Source organism: Malaclemys terrapin, chromosome 7, assembly GCF_027887155.1.
Source record: "Malaclemys terrapin pileata isolate rMalTer1 chromosome 7, rMalTer1.hap1, whole genome shotgun sequence".
NCBI lineage: Eukaryota > Metazoa > Chordata > Testudines > Emydidae > Malaclemys > Malaclemys terrapin.
Genome location: NC_071511.1, coordinates 54307085 through 54327765, shown reverse-complemented (window position 1 = coordinate 54327765; position 20681 = coordinate 54307085). Strand labels below are relative to the sequence as shown.

At 44.8% G+C, this 20681-nt stretch overlaps 1 protein-coding gene across 8 annotated transcripts in view; it reads left to right on the top strand.

Moving 5' to 3' along the window:
- The window catches only part of SORBS1 (sorbin and SH3 domain containing 1), a 289445-nt gene that overhangs the window by 81828 nt on the left and 186936 nt on the right, over positions 1-20681 (top strand). For 2 of the 8 annotated variants that reach the window (XM_054034666.1, XM_054034665.1), the window contains exon 1: positions 16120-16235. The exons of 5 other annotated variants lie outside the window; for them this stretch is intronic. The gene's annotated coding sequence lies outside the window, so the exon portion shown is untranslated. Of the gene's footprint in view, positions 1-16119; positions 16236-20681 lie in introns of those variants that run through there. One more of the 8 variants, XM_054034672.1, reaches the window with a different exon arrangement.

Below are 20681 nucleotides of genomic sequence, written 5' to 3'. Positions count from 1 at the left end.
TCACAAGACATGTCTTGTACAAAAATCACACCTCTGTAGGTGTGAACACAGGGGTGTATCCTGTCACACTCACCCTGTGATAATTATGACTTTGCAGCCAGTGTAGACTGGGGCAAGTCATGTTCAACATTGTATCATCTGGTAATCGGTAAACCCTTGGCCCCAATAGATTAATTCATGACCAGCTCGATCTTATCTAAACTGATTGCAAAAGCCATAGTAAATATCTCGTAGTTAACGTGACCTCTCAAAGTTGTGTTCTAACTCAGTGTAATTTTCTGGCGAAAACAATCCCAAATGGAAGCAATGTCCCTTTCTCTTCCTTGCCAAGAACCTAATCTTGCTAGCCCTCCTGTAGTATTAGCGGTGGTGTCCTGCCCCTACCCTGCCGGCTCAGAGGGAGGCCACTCTGCTTCACTACATTCGCTGAGGCATTGCCCTGTTTCAGGAGAGTAGCGATTCAAGTGTTGGGGTTGAGGCCCCTCTGGCACGATAATGTACAGCAAACAAGCAGTCTCAGGGATCCGGCCCTCAGGCAGGGTAGAGGAATCAAATAGTCTTGGGGTGCAGATCCTCAGGCAGGACAGAGCAAACAGTCTTAGGGTTCAGGCCCTCAATCAGGGTAGAACCACAAGCAGTCTGTGAGCTCAGGCCTTCAGATGGGGCCAAACAGTCTTAGGGCCCAGACCCTCAGGGAAACAATCTAGGGGCTCAAACCCTCAGGCAGGGCTGGAGCAACAAACAGTCTGTTGTCCTAGCTCTAGCAAATGGCAGACAAACGCAGGCCCCTTGGCCTAAGGTGGGGAGGCTGCCACCCAGGGGTGGAGTTGGCAGCATGGGTAATGGGACCTGGGCCCACCCTACTTCACCGGGTCTGAGCCCAGGGACCTAACAGTGGCAGAGTGTTCCACCACTGGGTCAGCGGGGATCCGCCTGAAACACGGTGACTGGTGTTTGGGCAGCAACACAACCAGACTATAATCGGTTTTCCCTGGGCTATTTCCTACTCTCCCACCATCATGTATCTGTGGCTCGGGGTTGTTCCCCACCTCTTCGGGGTATGTGGCAAGCAGCAGTCCTGGCAGCTCTTCGCCTGGGTTGGCCTCCTCCAGGGGCAGGGCGTGGTGCAGCATGGGTTCTGCTCTGGGGATCTGCAGCAGGCTGGAGACATCTGGCTCAGACTCAACTGGGTTACAGACCCCGCCTTTTATACTTCCTGTCCTGCACCTTAGCTTCTGGTGGGAGGGATGAGCCTGGCCTGGCTCCACCCACCAGGGAATCGCCGAGTGGCTCCTCCCCCTTTGGCTCAGTGGGAGGCCACTCCGCCTCACTGCACCTCCATAGGCAGAGCTCCCATGGTTGTCAAGTTCTGAATTCAGACTTGTGCATTTCCTTTGCAGGAGTTTGATATCCTAAGCAGTGTGTGCAGGGAGAATTGCCTGCAGGGCTGGAAGCTCTTCCAGAGGCTCTGGAACTAAAGTTATGTCAACTAAATAAAGAAGAAACTGATGTTCATGGGTTTAAGACCAATCTTTACTCCAACCTGCTCTGTGACTTGGACGAGCTAAGACTCAATCAAATACGCTTATTGAAAATGTAATGTAATAGGGTTAAACCAATAAGGTTTAATAGAAAATTAACAAGTTTCTCTAAAAACCCAGCAGAATTTAACAGAAAATGGGATCCTTTCTATAGATTTTTCTGAGTCTTCCTATAGAATCCTGTAGCATGAATTTCATTTTCTATACAATTCTGGACGATGGTCTGAAAAGCCTATATACAATTAGCATTTCCTATTGAACTCTACATACATTTTCATAAGGGAACGAGCTGGTAAGCAGAGAGAGGAAGGACATACTTTTTCTCCCTCCCAAAGAGGAGGAGTAGAGTCAGGGGAATCTGCTCTCTGGACTGTCATACCCTGATAGGGTGACCAGACAGCAAGTGTGAAAAATCGGGACGGGGGTGGGGTGGTAATAGGAGCCTATATAAGAAAAAGACCCAAAAATCAGGACTGTCCCTATAAAATCAGGACATCTGGTCACCCTATACCCTGGCAAGCCTGGAGCATTCTAGTCAGAACTCCCACTGCACAGCTAATTCTCCTCTCACCCATCTTTGGTGGTACCTTCTAGCAGCACAGCTCCTTTGTGAGCTATGGGGTGGGATGGGGAGGGAGTAGCTTGCAGGGGACTGTGCCTCTGCTTTAGTGTTCCTAGGTTAATGGAATTTCTGTAAGAAACTGTGGCAATCTGTGCATTTGGAAGGAGGTATCCCCTACTGCCTATTTGTGGGCACACAAATCTTTCTTCTTTTTGTCCGCAGCCCTCACATCTGGAAGAAAAGAGCTGAGAATGCTAGAAAGTGAATTTGCACTGAGTTTTCCCATGTAACGCTCACCCTGCTGTAGGTTGTTCTGGAGGAGTGAGTAATATACAATAGGCCTTTGTCTTCACGTGGATTTATTTGTTATTTTTAAGTCTAAATGTCTAGTTTGACCCTGATCAGAGATCTGAGAGAGCTGTTTTTTTTCCTGAGGCTCAGCAGTTCATCTTTTCACACACTTCTCTGAGTGTACAAGATTTCATAAATCTCTTCAGTGCTAGAATTAAGGCGAATTATTCTCATTATGTCTGAGTCAGAGCCTCTTACAGTTAGAATGAACTAGAGAGGAACCAAAATAGATATAAGAAGGTGGGGGCTAACATTTCTACAGGAAGGTTAGGTATTTTAGTGGCTTCTGTGTAGGCTCCTTGACAAAACCAGTTCTGACTCGTGCGCTGTCATACATGTGAAGGGCCAAGTTCTGTCCTCAGATCTAGGTACACAGTTCTCATTAGCTGCCATATCTGTGAGGCACCAAATAAGCTATTTAGAATTAGGCACTAAATTAACTATTTTTTGCTTTGTATCCTTGTAACCAAATTTTCTGGATGAACCCCCCCCCCCTCTGGTTTATTGTAAAAATGTAGCACTGTTGGGCCATGTGAATGAATACGAACTAATTTTAACTTGAAAGTACTGTTCTTCCAGTGATGTCCCTGTGGGTGCTCCACTGTAGGCGCGGCAGCGTCCCCTGTGCCTGGGATCAGAGGATCTTCATCAGCAGTGCCCATTGGACCACACATGTGCCCATCTCTTGTATATGTAGCACTGTGCGGTCCGACTGCCCCCCAGTTCCTTCTCTACCGCCTATAGTCTGGGACTAAATCCACAGCACAGCCTGCGTCTCCTTTGACCTCTTAGATAGTGCATTACCTGTTAGTTGTAGTGTAGTTTAGTAGTTACTTCTTTCCTTTTCTTGTTGTCTGCCTATTAAACAACAACTTAATTTTTCTTCTCCAACAGCCAGCTGGATCTAGTCTCAGGAATATTAAAGGAATTGCAGCTGTTACTTTTGTCTACTGTGGCTGGTTCCAGGGCCTGGCCCTGAGATCTGGCTGACAGTGTTAGCAGCATGAGGCTAGAGGTACAACTGCCTCCATTAACACCACAGTATTTTATTCTTTGCCCCGGGCCCAAGTCCAAAGTGTCTTTCACATTCTTGTGCATTCACTGTTTGTTCTGAACTGTGTTTTCAAGTGACACTGAAGCATCAAGCTACTACTAGGCCCATGAAAGGAGGCCTGAAGTTCCTGCTTCCAGCTGAATTCTGTTTTTTAAAAGATGCTAATAAGCACAGTATTCAATGCAGGAAGAACCAGATACTCTAGGATGTAAATACAGCTTTACACAAATTAAGCTGTTTTGTGCAGTTTGAGAAGCAAACGCCTTTCTCTGTCCAGAAATGCAATAAAGTACCCAGGAAATTACTTTTTTCTCCTCCTTTCCTCAGCCACTGCAGTCATTTTTGATACCCAGTTATTGGAGGAGTTATTAGACATTTAGCTGAATGCAGAGATTCTTTTCAAAGCACGCTTGGAATGTGAGAAATCACACACTGGAAATTTAGGCCTGATCTACACTAAAAAGTTAGGTCGAAAGAAGCTGCCTTAAGTCAACCTGTTAATATATGTGTCTATACTGCTGGGTCCTTTATACCAACCTAAGTCGCCTCTAAAGTCGACTTCTGTAATCCACCTCTGTGAGAGGCATAGCACTTAATTCGATTTTCATGGGTCGACTGCGAGGTAGTGCAGACACAGCGTTTTGTAATTCGACTTAATTGGCCTCTGGGTGGTGTCCCACAATGCTAATTTGTAACCTCTCTCGAGATCATTCTCAACTCTGCTGCACTGCATCCAGGTACACAGGAAACAGCCCCTCCCCTGCTAAGCCCTGGGAAGTTTTGATTTACCATTTGCTGTTTGATCAGCATTGGGAGCATGCCAGCTTGAGAACAGCTGATCATAGAGACTACACGCCCCAAACGCGCTCCAGCCTGGTCTGCACAGGAGGTGGTGGATCTCATCACTGTGTGGGGAGAAGAGTCTGTGCAGAAGAAGTCTGTTCAAAGATCGCTTGTGGAATGGGGGAGAAGGGCTACATGAGGGACACACAGCAGTGCCGTGTGAAAATAAAAGAACTTCGCCAAGAGTACCAGAAGGCAAGGGAGGCTGAACCCCACACATGCCGGTTCTACAACGAGCTGCATGCGATTCTCAGTGGTGGCCCTACCAGCACCCCCACAAGCAACGTGGACACCTCACAGGTGTGAATCTAGGGACAACAAGGAGAATGATATCGTGGAGGGGGAGGAGGAGAATGGGAGACAGGCAAACGGTGGATCCATTCTCCTCGAGAGCCAGGAAATATTTTTAACCCTGGAGCCCTGTGGATCGCAGGACATCACAGTGTCTGACTGTGATGCTGGAGAAGCACCGCTCATGAGTATACAGTTACAATCAAAGTCCTGTTAAACTTTAGTGGGCACACACATTCAGTGGTATTGCATGTTTACTGTGAAGAAAAAGTGAGGTGCTGTGGTTCTCTGCTTACAAGAAGCTGCTCCAGCTATGCAGAGGGTGGCCCCTGAAAAAGACTGTTTATGTGGATTGGGATAGCCTGGGAATCCTCTAAGGATATCTCTAGGAAACTTTCATGGAGGTACTCTACAATCCTTTGCAGAAGGTTTCTGGGCAAGGCAGTCTTATTTCTTCCACACAACTCCTGAATTAATTCTACTGGCATCATTGCAGTACACAGCATAGCAGCATAAGGACTGAGTCTATGCCCAGACGCTTGCAACATCTCCTTCCTTTCTGCCTCTGTTACCCTCAGAAGACTGATATCACATAGGGTCGCCTAGGAGAAACGGGGGTAGTTCTCATTAAAAGTGCTCTTACAAGGAAAAAAAGGGCATATAGACCCACCCCATGCCCCCACATTTCAGATCGCCAAACCACACAGCTGCTAATGTGCCTTTACTGTGTTTGGTGTGGGTCAGCAAGTAGTTTAAAGCACCTGGAAGGAAGGAAGCTGGGACTGGGACCCCATGTGAGAGATTCTGCAGTTTGGGAGTGAAAACGTTTCCCTCCCTTCACCCTGTTCGTAAACAGCTTCCCGTGGTGCTATAGGGAAGGGCCATTGTTCGACTAGCTACCTCTGCTACCAACATGAGCCTGCCATAAACTTCATTAAAAGTGCAGTCACTCATGACGTGGAGGGGCTTACTCACCATGGCTGGAGCAGCAAAACAGCACAGTGAACGGGGATGAGATGCTTTGGATTATGAGGGACCAAACAGACATGTTGAACCGTCTGGTTGAACTGCAGGAACAGAAGCAGGAGGGTAGAGTCCCTCTGAAGACCCTGGTGGACAGCCAGCCAGCATTGCCTGGTGCAGAATCACCCTCCCCTCAAGCAATCCCTTTCACTTAACTCGGGGGGAGGGTACAAGGAACAGAAGGCGCCAATTCACAGACCTTTGATGGTCTGGAATGCGGTATTATAAAGCTGAAAATGTTTCTCCCGTTCCAACTTGACAACCCCTTTTCCCCAAGGTTACCATTTTTCTGTTCTCCCTCTTTACTTATATTTGTTAAATAAAGTAAATGGAATCGAGAAATAAATGTTCTTTATTGAGTAGAAGCAGTGGGCTTGGGTGGGGGATTGGCTTTACAGGGACAGTCATACAAGGCAGGTGAAGGTTTGGAAAAGGGGGAGGGATAGCTCAGTGGTTTGAGCATTGGCCTGTTAAATCCAGGGTTATGAGTTCAGTCCTTGAGGGGGCCGTTATAGGGATCTGGGGCAAAAATCTGTCTGGGGATTGGTCCTGCTTTGAGCAGGCAGTTGAACTAGATGACCTCCTGAAATCCCTTCCAACCCTGATATTCTATGATTCTATAAAGCACAATGCAAACAAGCCACTCACATTACTGTGACTCATTATTGAAACAGCTTTTCAAAGCCTTGTGGATATGCAGTGCCCCTTGCTGTGCTCTTCTTATTGCCCTGGTGTCTGGCTGCACAAAAATGGCTGCCATGCAATCTGTCTCAACTGCCCACCCCTGCAGAAAATTTCCCCCCTTTTTTTCACAGATATTATGGAGCACACAGCAGGCAGCTATAACCATGGGGATGTTCTCTTCACTAAGGTCCAACCTTGTTAGTAAACGTCTCCAGCGCCCTTTCAAACGACCAACGGCACATTCAGCCACCATTCTGCATTTGCTGAGCCTATAGTTGAACTGTTCCTTACTGCTGTCCAGATGGCCGGTGTATGGCAAGGGGTAGGCTGGGTCTCCCAGGATAACTATAGGCATCTCAACGACATCAATGTTAATTTTATGGTCTGGAAAGAAAGTCACGGATTGCAGCTTTTTGAACAGACCCGAGTTCCTAAAGATGCCTGTGTCATGAACCTTTCCTGACCATCCTACGTTGATGTCGGTGAAATGCCCCCTGTGATCCACCAGCACTTGCAACGCCATTGAAAAGTACCCTTTTTGGTTTATGTACTCTTTGGCAAGGTGGTCTAGTGCCAAGATGGGGATATGCATGCCATCTATCGCCCCACCGCAATTAGGAAACCCCACCATGGCAAAACCATCCACTATGTCCTGCACATTTCCCAGACCCACTACCCTTCATAGCAGAAGTCGATTAATGGCCCTGCACACTTGGAGCACAGCAGTTCCCACAGTTGATTCCCCACTGACCAGTAACTGTCTGGCATTGCAAGCTTCCAAATAGCGATCGCCACTCACTTCTCCACTGTCAGAGCAGCTCTCATTTTTGTGTGGCTGAACTGCAGGGCAGGGGAAAGCTCTGCACAAAGTTCTTAGAAGATGGCCTTCTGCATTCAAAAGTTCTGCAGCCACTGCTCGTCATCCCATACCTGCAAAACGATGTGGTCCCACCAGTCAGTGCTTGTTTCATGGGACCAGAAACAGCTCTCACCAGAGTGTAGCTGCTCTGTGACTGCCAGCAGCAACTGCGAATTGTTTTTTTCAATGGCTTGTAGCAGGGCTGCTTGCAGGACATCACTATGTTCTGCGTGGCGGACCCTACTTCGCTCTGGAAATACTGCAGAAGAAGGCGTGAGGTTATGAGATGCTCAGAGCAAGAGTGCACAACTAAGCAAGCTCCATGCTGCCCGCTTCTTATTTACAATGTCACCAGAAAGTGAGAACAGGCATTTGGAAAATATTTACGTGTCAGATATGCTAAACATTCGTATGCCCCTTCATGCTTCAGCCATCATTCCAGAGGACATGCTTCCATGCTGATGATGCTCATTTAAAAAAAAATGTGTTAATTAAATATGTGACTGAACTCCTTGGGGGAGAGTTGTATGTCCCCTGCTCTGTTTTACCCACATTCTGACATATATTTCATGTTATAACAGTCTTGGATGATGACCCAGCATATGTTGTTCATTTTAAGAACACTTTCACTGCAGATTTGACAAAACGCAAAGAAGGTACCAATGTGAGGTTTCTAAAGATAACTATAGCACTCGACCCAAGGTTTAAGAATCTGAAGTGCCTTCCAAAATCTGACAGGGGCGAAGTGTAGAGCATGTTTTCAGAAGTCTTAAAAGAGCAACACTCCGATGTGGAAACTACAGATCCCAAACCACCAAAAAGAAAATCAACCTTCTGCTGGTGCCATCTGACTCAGATAATGAAAATCAACATGTGTCGGTCCGCACTGCTTTGGATTGTTATCGAGCAGAACTCGTCATCAGCATGGACACATGTCCCCTGGAATGGTGGTTGAAGCATGAAGGGACTTAAGAATCTTTAGCGTATCTGGCACATAAATATCTTGCGACGCCGGCTACAACAATGCCATGCGAACACCTGTTCTCACTTTCAGGTAACATTGTAAACAAAAAGTGGGCTGCATTAGCTCCTGAAAATGTAAACAAACTTGTTTGTCTGAGCGATTGGCTGAACAAGAAGTAGGACTGAGTGGACTTGCAGGTGCTAAAATTTTACGTTTTATTTTTGTATGCAGGTTTTTTTTACATAATTCTACATTTGTAAGTTCAACTTTGATAATAAAGAGATGATACTACAGTACTTGTATAAGGTGAATTGAAAAATACTATTTTGTTTATTTTTTTACAGTACAAATACTTGTAATCAAAAATAAATATAAAGTGAGCACTGTACACTTTGTATTCTTTGCTGTAATTTAAATCAATATATTTGAAAATGTAGAAAACATCAAAATATTTAAATAAATGGTATTATATTATTAACAGTGCGATTAATCGCACGATTAATTTTTTTAATCGCTTGACAGCCCTAATAAAACCATGCACTATATCCAATTGTCTTTGCTGCCCTTTGATCTTGTGGGGAGCCTTTCTACGCTTCAGACCATAATTGCCATCTGGATTGAACTCTCTCTTTCTATAATGCTTTTTTTGCACTTCAAAGTGTGAGGTGCAAAAAAGGCATTACTGTGATCAAACTATTATAGTGAAACTGGTTCTGTTACTTCCATAATAATTCTGTGAGGAGCTGCAGTGCTGGGATGGCTTCCATGGGAAGTGAAAGAAATCATCCACAGATGGAAAATGTACTGAATGTATTGATGTGCTATGTTGTTATTGGTTTGACTGGGATTTTTTTTTCCAACTAGGTGGAGTGCACTTTGAGGATGAGAATAAAGGCATCATTAGTAGCAGAAAGTTTCACTTGATTGGTAGGAGAAAGTTCTCTCAACACAGTGTTCTTTCAGTGGGAGTTCACTGGAAGGGATGGCCTGAGCACTGGATTCAGAACATCTAGAGTCTATACAACCACAGGTTTCATTCTTGGTAGAGCTGGGTCAGACCTTCAGCCTTCTGAGGTAGATTTAGGGTGGTCTCAATCCACAAACTCCATTTACTTCAGTGATTGATCTATACCAGCAGGGGATCTGGCCCATAAAGTTCCATGCAATTTATGGGTCTCTTGATATAAACCTGAAAATGTGAGGTCTTGTCTGCTCTGTAGGGATCTTATAAATGTTGTTGAATTTATTTGTAAGAGTTGGGGTTTGTCTTTGTCTCTATTGCAGAAGGGCTCCTTTGGTTTAGAAGGGTGCTGTGAAAATGTAACACTGCTGTAGGATTCTGTTGGATGGACATCCAAAGGAATACTGGTATATTTCATGGTGAAAAGGTAAACACAGGACTGGATTGGAGATGCTGAGCTTAAAAAGCAGGGTTGTGATTGGTTTGCCCTTTGGGACTAGTATTTGTGCTTGTGAATATTAGTTAAGTGATGGTACCAGAAAATGTAGAGGCATTACAGTCTTCTAGACCTATGAAGGAAGAAACCAACAAAAATCCCAAAACTGAAGCTTATTGGTTTTCAAAAACAATTAATTTGAAGTGAAACAAATTAAAAACTGATTTGGCTTCATTCCAAAATTACCTTTTGAAAAATAAATAAAAATAAATAATCACCAAATGCTGTTTTCCCACATAAAAATGTGTTTTCAGCCCCCCCCCCCCCCCTTTTTGTTAGGAAAGTTTTGTTTGGTCAAAAACTTCAAGCAGTTCTAGTCATTTGTATGGCACCATAGATGTGCATAGCACTCTGCCAGTGCACAGGAACCCGAGGACTTTACACTCAAAAAGGTAACCCCAACCATATACTGCTAGGGCACACAGCAGTGTCCCACCACAAGTTTCTGACTGCATTTTGTTAAATGACTAATCTTTGGGATCTCTTTGTGCTGAATTGGGTCTTGGATTCTTTTCTCTCTGATCTTCAGTCAGGAATGTGGCATCTTACAATTCCTCAGACTTTACTAGCCTACAGTCATCTAGTGCATGAGAGTTCAGATCATGGAGTTTATAATAGTACCACCCTCCACACCTCTAGGGAGCCAGTGTAAACACAAATGCAGATTTATTTAATGGTGAGGGGAATGGGTTAGCCTCAATGGCAAACAGCGCTCAACAAACTGCAATAGTACAAACTCCTCTTAGGGCCCAACCCAGTGCCCACAGACGTCACTGGGGGCCTTTTCCTGGCATTCGGTGGGCTTTGGACCAGGCTCTCAATGCCATGCTGCCTTATCTACTTGGAGATGGAGGGTGGCTATACTGTAACCTCAGCTTTGGCCAGACTGGACTGACTACTCCCAGGAAGCACAAGTATGCCTCAGAGGGTGGGCAAACTGAGTGGTGCAGGTGGCACACCAGAGTCCCAACGATTTGCCTGCATATAACTATTGCTCTTGATCTGTCCCAGGAGCACCTCAGAGCATGAAATGAACCTATTTGTGAGGTGCTGTACTGGCATCAGCTGCTGAAATAAACTTGGTTTAAGAGTGTCCTCAATCCATGCTAAAGTCTGTGTGATCAGGCCTTCAGCTGCCATGGTGATGACTTGGGGGGAGGGCTGTATTTTACATCCAAAATATACCCCACACAGTGTTCAGAGGCTCTCCGCAGGAGCACTGGTTCAGGCCTGCTTCAAAGGAAGTTGCACTAACTGAATCTGGTGATTCCTCCATCAGCTAGGAGTCCTCAATTACTGACATGTTCCCTTTTTGCTTTAGCTTAGAGCTCTCGACAAGGTTGCTGCACAAGGTGGAATCGCTGCTTACAATAGAAAGCCTCTTGCAGTGAGTCACATGAGTTTGTTGAACTCTCGCTGGTGTAATAAATAGAATATCTGAGTGCCCGTTGGCAGTTGTTTGGATATCTACATTACCACCGCACTTGATGTATGTGACTTCCTAGAAACTTCCCTATCCGTCATTTCTTTAATGCCTTCTGACTTGCAAACCATAAGAGCTTTAATTTTAAAAGATTGGCTGCAGCTGAGGAGAAAAATTATGGCATTTCCCCTGAGCACCTAGCGATTCCTCTTCGAGATTTACAGTGTATCCTGGCATTAAAAAAAGAGTTACAACCCTGAGTTAGAAGACGAGAAGGCAGAGAAAGCCCAGGAAAAAGAGAATGTGTCAAGCAATGTTCGAAGATGCTGTTCATTCTGCATTTTTTCTCAATGTGGGTATTTGGGATGGGGAAAGGACAAAGGAGGCAGAGGATGGATGGATGGAAAGACAGTGGAGAAAGAACCTCAGGGTCATACGGTCTCCCTGCTCCCAGGATTCAGGAGGGGAGTGGGATTCTGTGGTTCCAGGCTAGGAAGTGGAGCATTGCTAATACGGACAGCTCTGAAGTGCCCAGAGTTTCCCAAAGGGATATTTGAGACCTAAGCGTAAAGCCCTTTGCAGAAAATGTCCAGCCAGCAACACCACCTGTTTTAAACCGATGGGGCTGCCACTCACCTGCTTTTAGGAATCACAACTGTTGCTTGTAGGGCATGAGGTCTAGTCACCTGAGTAGGTACGTAGGGGGCTGGGCAGGACTGTACTTGGGTGGCTAGCCTGAGCCACACCCATGGCTGCACTGCTATTTGTAGTGGAACAGAGCTAGCATATGTATGTCTACCTGAGCTGGGAATGACGTCTCCCAGCTGCTGTGGAGACATGGCAGGGTGGTCACAGCCCATTTAGGACTTATGAACTCCAGCTCTTTGTCAGGCTCTTTTGCCGCTTAAAGAAATGAACAGGTGGATATGGTATCAGCATTTCTTTTTTTTTTAATGTGGAAAAAAAACTAACAAGGAGAACAGTATAGATCTCTAACTTGGATCCTTCCATTCTAGTGTGGATGGGCCTTTTCTTTGGCAATAGAAATAACTGAAAAATAATTAATCAGCATCCATTTTCAAAAATGTTTAAGGACCTCACCTCTTCCCACCCACAAAATCCCTGCTGTCATCAAATTCAGCCTGGAAATAAGGTTCACATATTTAACAATAAGGGTAATTAACCATTGGAACAATTTACCAAGGTTGTGACGGAGTCTCCGTCACTGACAATTTTTAAATCCAGATTGACATAAGAACGGCCATACGGGGTCAGACCAAAGGTCCATCCAGCCCAGTATCCTGTCGTCCGACAGTGGCCAATGCCAGGTGCCCCAGAGGGAATGAACAGAACAGGTAATCATCCAGTGATCCATCCCCTGTCGCCCATTCCCAGCTTCTGGCAAACAGAAGCTAGGGACACCATCCCTGCCCAGCTTGGCTAATAGCCATTGCTGGACCTATCCTCCATGAACTTATCTAGTTCTTTTTTGAACCCTGTTACAGTCTTGGCCTTCACAACATCCTCTGGCAAGAAGTTCCACAGATTAACTATATGTTGTGTGAAAAAATACTTCCTTTTGTTTGTTTTCAACCGACTGCCCATTAATTTCATTTGGCTCTTGTGTTATGAGAAGTAGTAAATAACACTTCCTTATTTACTTTCTCCACACCAGTCATGATTTTATAGACCTCTATCATATCCCCCCTTAGTCGTCTCTTTTCCAAGCTGAAAAGTCCCAATCTTATTAATCTCTCCTCATGTGATAGCCGTTCCATACCCCTAATAATTTTTGTTGCCCTTTTCTGAACCTTTTCCAATTCCAATATATCTTTTGTTAGATGGGGCGACCGCATCTTCACACAGTATTCAAGATGCGGGTGTACCATGGATTATATAGAGGCAATATGATATTTTCTGTCTTATTATCTATCCCTTTCCTAATGATTCCCAACATTCGGTTAGCTTTTTTGACTGCTGCTCTACTCTAGGAATTATTGCGGGGTCAGCTCTGTGGCCTGTGCTGTGCAGGAGGTCAGATTAGATGATCACAGTTGCCCCTTCTGGTCCAGGAATCTATGAATCAAAGCCGACTCCCTGTTCTATACTAGCTAGAGTCCTTAAGGGAGACATTTATTTCCTATTACTTCCATACAAAGGTCCTGCACTGAAATATTTTGCATACTTTTTCAGACCTGCAGGAAACATTAAGCACACTCAAAAGTACAGCTATGAAACCAGTCAGTTCAGAATCAGTGGGGGAATTGGTGGTTGATTTTGTCACAACCATGATGAATAAATCCAATAGATTGCCTCGTTTTGCATAAATGCATCTTATTTCTAACTAATAATTAATACCAGCTGTTGAACCAACAGAGCTAGTGGGCAGCCTTGCCTTTGAATTTTGTAATATATTGAATGCTTGGTCTCTTACATGGATTTTTTTCAATGTCTTTTATTTAAAAAAAAATCTTTTTACGCACCTATTAGATAATTGCTGCTAGGGGAACAGCCATTAACGAGCCATTGTCTACCTACCTTAGACTGTAAAATACCATTTGATAATATAAAAAAGGCATGTATGTATTTAAAATAATTTTGTTACAAGTACAGATTTCACTGCCAAAATGTGTTAACATATAGAATAACAGGCAGAGAGGGAATGTGGTCTAGTAGTTAGAGCAGGACTCCTCCGGTCTGATCCTGCAAGCACACATACACATGAGTAACTTTATTCATTTGCAGTTACTCATGGGCATAGGTGTTTGCAGAACTGGGCCACTGGGTTATATTTTCATGTCTGGCCTGGCCCTTTCCCTGACAGAGGGTATGTCTACACAGCAGCTGGAAGTGTGATTGTAACTTGGATAGACCTACCTGCGCTAGTGCAGCTAATAATAGTTGTGTAGCTGTGGCATCATCAGTGTGGGCTGTCCGAGCATGCCAGGAATCCTGGAGACATATTGCATTCCTAGACTGTGCTGAAGCCCCAAGTTGCTGCATCTTCACTGCTATTGTTAGCTGTGCTAACACAGGTATGTCTACCTGTGCTGCAGTCATACTTTGGATTGCAGTGTAGACATACCCATAGTCACTTAAAGCTAAATTTCAAAAAGTGGCTGCTAATTTTGGATGCCGGGTTTGGATCCCATGGATTTAAAATGGATTGCCACAGATTTGCAGGGCTCTCCTTTTGATCATCAGGTCCTGAAGAAGAGCTCTGAGTAGTGCGAAAGTTTGTCTCTCTCACTAATAGAATTTGGTCCAATAAAAGATACTACTTCACCCACCTTGCCACTCTGAACATCTTTTGACATTTTTGCTGGTAACCTTAGGAGTTTTTCTTCCATTTACTAAATGGGCATACTGATACCAACAGCTTTTCCTTAGTGAAAGCTAGGGTTACCATTCGTCCGGATTTACCCGGACATGTCCTCCTTTTTGTGCTAAAAATAGCGTCCGGGGGGAATTTGTAAATCACTCAAAATGTCCGGGATTTCCCCCCCAGGCAGAGCAGAGCGAGCGGCTGGGAGGGCTGCAGGAAAGTCACGGGCTGGACTCCGGAGCAGCTGTAGAGGAGCTCCTCCTCCCTCCCTCCCTCCCTCCCTGCATTCTGAGCCGGCAGCTCCTCCTCCCCTGCAGCCCAGCGCCCCGCTCCGGCAGCACAGTACGGGGGCAGGGACTGGGTTGTGTGTTGTGCTGGGGAGCGCAGCCACGTGTCCGGCTCGCACAGAGCCCAACACCATGTTCTGAGCAGCGGGGTAAGGGGGCCAGGGGGCAGGAGAAGGGGCAGGGAGGTTCTGGAGGTGGCAGTCAAGAAACGGGGGGGGTCGGGAGTTCAGGGGGGGGCTTTTGGGGGGGAGTGGAGAAAGTTTTGGGCAGTCAGGGTACAGGTAGGGGGTAGGGTCCTGAGGGGCAGTTGGGGGGGGGTCTTAGGAGGGGGCAGTTAGGGGACAAGGAACAGGAAGGCTTAGGTAGGGGGTGGGGTTCTGGAGGGCAGTTAGGAGCAGGGGTCCCAGGAGGGGGCAGTCAGGGGACAAGGGGTGGGGGGATGGGAGTTCTGGGGGGGAGCTGTCAGGGGGCAGGAGTGGGGAGAGGGATCGGAGCAGTCAGGGGACAGGGAGCAGAGGGGTTTAGATGGGTTGGGAGTTCTGGGGGGGGGCTGTCAGGGGGTGGGGAGTAGTTGGATGGGGCGTGGGAGTCCCAGGGGTCTGTCTGGGGGTGGGGGTGTGGATAAGGGTTGGGGCAGTCAGGGGACAAGAGGCAGGGAGGCTTAGATAGGGGGTGGAGTCCTGGGGGACAGTTAGGGGCAGGGGTCCCAGGAAGGGACAGTCAGGGGACAAGGAACGGGGGGAGGGTTGGGGGTTCTGGGGGGGCGGGAAGTGGGAGGGGCAGGGGCGGGGCTAGGGTGGGGCTCCTCCCGTCCTCTTTTTTGCTTGCTGAAATATGGTAACCCTAGTGAAAGCTAAAGTGCAGTAAGGACTATGGATGAAAAGCATTTATCAATTTTAAGTATTTGTATGCATTAATTGACTTTTGTAGTGTGCTTGGCGCTCTCTGGCTGACAGACCCTATAGACAGGTCAAATGTTATATTACATATGGATGTAGTTTGAAAAAGCACACACCCTTGTAACACATTTGGAGAAAATCATTTGGGATGGGGAGATGTTTTAGGTTCATATTTTCCCTAATACTTTGTTTTTTTGGAAATGGAAGTTGTTTCCAATCCAGTTCAGGATGTTACACTTAACTCATTTCTGAGATAACTTAGATACAGTTTCTACAACTCAGTACAGAGGGTGTTTGAGACTATAAAGCAAAGCCTTAAAACCACTGGATTTTTCTGCCTACTGGAATTCCACAATGAAACCATTTTATACCCAAGGAATTTAAGGAGAAAAAGTCTGGACATCCTCTTCCTTCCTACAGCAGCTGTTTTCACTTTGTATTTTAATGAGTGGGCTGAACTAAAACCATTGGGGAAGGGCTTCCCCCTCTGGCACCCACACATAAAAGGCTTTGCTAGTGTGTCATGCTTTTTGCCTGTGTGAAATGAGTAAATACCTATAGCTGGACAGTTCAAAGAAAGGGCTTCATAATGTTCTTGATGGTTAAGTTCTTTGGTACAAACTTTTTTTGATTTCCCTGGATTTCAGTCTGATGTGTCTTTAGCCTCACAAAGTGAGTATTTAAACTTCTGAAAATTTAAAATCTTTGCAGTCCTTTTTTAGGTTTTCCAGCATAAATAATTTTTGATTCTCTGTTGATTTTGGAGGTAGATTCTGTTCGAACTACTGCATTATATGTTCCCTGTTAACTGTAAACATCTTTTCTGCATGATTTATAATCATGTTCCATCTTTTTAAAATGCTTTGAGATCCTGATCTGAAAGGATCTATATAAATTCAGTGTTGTTATTGTTCAGGAAATATAGTGGAACATGTTGATTTTCTTTACATTGTAAACACTAAATGTGATATATTAAACATTATTGACTTTGTTTCCAAAGGGAGTAGACTTTAAAGGTTAAGCTCTACCTTCTCTTAGATGGTTTCTGACTGTGCTGAGTGATTTTTATCCTGTATGTGTTGATCACTTGTCTAATCAGTCTGTCTTATATGCGTTGAGAGCCACTGCTTTTTGGATTTTAATTCAACTTTATATCAACCAGAAAATTTCCCATTCCTTTAAGTACTTTCTGATGCTAAACAGAACCGAGAAAATGGTGAAAGTGGTGTTCCTTTTTGCTGGTTTTCCTTCAGCATTAGATTGCATTTGCTAAACTCAGCAAATAGCAGAATTCCCCCTAGAATACTGGGAAGCAGCCCAAAAAAAAAAAAATCTACGGTTACATTTTGCTGGAGGATTCTTGTAGCAGGTTGGGATTTTTTTAAATGGTCTGCTGAAATACTTTGTTAGAACTACATTCCTGGCTGGTGCCATTCTCAAAAAGGCAGCTCTGTTAAATTTCCATAAATGAACCTCCACAAATCAAAAGTACAACAGAGCCCCTCTGTATGTAACTGCAAATGCAAGTTAATTATTAGCAATAGACGGGAAACCTTACTATATACAAGCTAGATAACAGTATTTGCCTCTGAGGAATATTGTACAACACGGGGAAGCAAGAGGAGCTCAGTTTGTAGCCATTTAAAAGTGATTTGTTTTTCAAATGTTTTGCTAAAGTTACTGTCCCAAGTTGATAGAAAATAGGAGCTGAAACCAAATCGGGATCCAAACTTCCTTGAACTTCACATCTGGTTCTGAACTTCACAGCTATACCCTGAATCATTGATGGCTAGACCCAACTTGGTGATTCACGTCCATCACTCATAGCAGGGTTAAGTTATTTAAAGAGTATTAAGGCTAGATTCTGCTCTTGGTTACATCCTGAGTAACTCCTCTGAATTCAAGTATCAGAGGGGTAGCCGTGTTAGTCTGAATCTGTAAAAAGCAACAGAGGGTCCTGTGGCACCTTTGAGACTAACAGAAGTACTGGGAGCATAAGCTTTCGTGGGTAAGAACCTCACTTGCATCTGAAGAAGTGAGGTTCTTACCCACGAAAGCTTATGCTCCCAGTACTTCTGTTAGTCTCAAAGGTGCCACAGGACCCTCTGTTGCTCCTCTGAATTCAGTGATTCCAGATTCAGTGATTTATACCAGTGTGACTGAGCAGATTTTTGACTCTTCAGGTTTAAAATCATGTATGTGGTTTGTGTTTAATACTTTCATTGACTCCGAAATTAGAACTCTGGACTGGATCCTCAGCCCTATTCTGCCTGTCTTGCGCTGCTCTGGCAAGAGAAAGGACCTGCCGAAGTAAGATTTCCCTCATCTTTGGATGGCCTAGAGCTCACATGTCCAGCTCTAAGCCAACCCTTCCCAGCTCCTAGTCTACAGGAGACATGACCATGCTGACCTTGCAGTCCAGGAATTCTCAGCTGCTGGAATAGCTCCTTGGGATCATAGGCCCCATGTATTACATAGAGCAGCCCTGATGCTGCTCTAAGTCTTTGTCTTCACTAGGAAAAAATAAGTGTTTTCTTAACTTGGTTAGCTAACTCAAAGTAACAGGAGGCAGTTTGTCATTTTCATGCAAGTTAGCAGGTCAGGTTAAACCCCCTATAGACTTTAATGTAACGTGTTAACTCATGTGGAAGCTACAAACTACTTCATCTTCACTGGGATTTTACCATGAGTTAAGAGCACGCTTTTTTTTTTGTAGTGAAGACAAGGCTTAAGTTACACTGGCTCAAGGAGCAAATAGCTGCAAAAGTGGCTAAAAGCGACTTTTTGCATTCCCATGATCTGGGTTGCTGCTAAAGATCTCAGCCTAAGTATTTCATGACCACCTTCACTCTGAATGTTTCCATTAGGTATCTTTCATATACACACTTAATTTATTTCCATTCTTAAATCAGTAAAGGCTTATTTTTTGTTGTTGTTTATCATTGAAAATATCTCCTGAGCTAACTGGTTCTAAATGAAGAGGAGTCCCCCTCTGAGGGCTTTATTTGGTGCGTGTGCCTGAGGAGACACTGAACTGTTTTTCTAACCACAGAGATTGATACGATTTAGGCAATGTGACAATATTATTTGGTACCTAGTGCTCTGTGCCTCAGTTTCTTCTAGAATCCACCCTGTTGAGAACCGCTATATGATTTGGCACAGGCCTCCCTCCCTAGCGTAAACAGAAAGTCCAAGAAAATAAGTCTTTTCACCCTCACTCAGTGTGTCCTTGTTAGCCCTCCTCCAGGGCTCCGCTGTTACCCTGTATCAAGGCTTGGCAAGTCCATTTGATCCCTTCTTCAGAGCTTCCCTATTGTTCAAGTCTCAGGACTTCAGTTCCCAGCTTTCTCTGGGCAGGGGACCTCTGCCAGTCGCACTCCAGCCCTGGGTCTCTGTGGCGAAACCTCCCACGGCTCTTGCCTTGGTCTTGCCTCAGCCATTTCTGGCTGTTTTCTAGGCCTTCTACCCAGACTTCCCAGCACGTCCTACCATCCACCTGGCTCTTCTGCAGGGGATCCTTCCAGGATCCCCCCTCCTCAATGACTGACTACACATGCTCCCTCTTATAGATGGCATCAATCATGTCATGCCCAAATCCATCACCGGGAGGCAGATAATTAGGCACACGTGGGGCTGAGCCCAGCTCCCTTAAAGGGCCAGCCCACCCTGTGACAAGGAGGAAGGATAGTCATGTGGCTAAGGCACTGGACTGGAACTCTGGGTTTATTTCCCAGCTTTGCCACAGACTTCCTGTCTGACCTCAGGCAAGTCATGTAATCTCTTGTGCCTTGGTTCCCCATCAGTAAAACAGGGGTACTAACCCTTCCTCTGTCTGCCAGGTCTGGGTAGACTGTAAATGGCTCACGGCCAGAACTGTCTCTTACTATGTGTTTATACAGCCCTAGCATAATAGAGCCCCAGACTTGACTGGGGCCTCTAGAGGCTGCTGTGAGATTAATAATAATAAAGATCGGTTCCTTCAGGGTTTTTATATCCTCTTGTGTGTTCGAACTATTGATTGACTACTTGAAGTCCTGCTGAAAAGCCTATTTAGAAAACATGGTATGTTTTCCTGCTTGTCTCTGTTACCAAGCATTAATAAAAATGGGAGTGTAGAATTTTTTTTTTTTTTAAAAGTAAACAGCAATGGAAATAAGTACAGATATATGTACCCTACTAAACACCCTGGAGTAATATTTAGCACATGAATAAGTTTTAACTTAGCAAAAACTTATTTGTAGATCCCACTAAAATCAGCCAGTTCCATCTGGATTCTTTAAAGACTCCCCAGAGCCCAGAATTCCAGGATGTCCTACTATACAAGAAATCCCAGCCAGCCCCTGACCTGGTTGGGATCTGACTTCCAAGAATTATGCATTTAGGCTCCTAGGAATCTGTCATAACTCTAGAAGGACTTAGTAGGCTGTCATGAAGCTTAAATAGGTCTCTGAAGCCTAGTTCTGTGACAAATCAAAACCCTCCCAGGCTGCTGTCTTAGGATCCAAACCTGTGCTCATCTCAATGCTGAGGTCACCTTTGTTGTCTGTTTAAAAATTCTTTGAATGCTAGGTCTCATTCAGTATCCTGATCTTTTCTGTGTGATGTAATAATCATTTCCATGACAATCAACTGTGATGGCAGAAAAAAGATTGACGTAGGATGAAGAAAAATAAAGCAGTAGTGGCAAATCAGTGGTGTCCTATGTGGTAAGTAAAGGAGGCACAGTAAAATAGAAAACATGGTATATTATATGTATAAGTGTTTGAAAATGGGATGTTATCCAGGATGTGTCACTGGCTGTTTAATGAGTATAAAAAGTTGATATTCTCCATGCCATAAAGAGCAGAACATTACCTGTATTTAATTAGATATCTTCTTCTGGACAAGATATACAAGCTGCACAGGAAGGTGTTGTTTTCTCATGAAGTTTAGCTGAAACTTGTTGGTGTGTTTCTCTCTCCTTCCTCTCTAATGCTATCTCAAGTTGAATTCTGCAGAAGGATAGGAGAAGAGATGCAAGAACTAAAATAACTAACGCTGATATTTGAAAGCAGGGCGGACTTGGGAATCCTTAGTCATGTAAGTCTTTGTGTCTGAATTATTGACCTCGATTCTGCA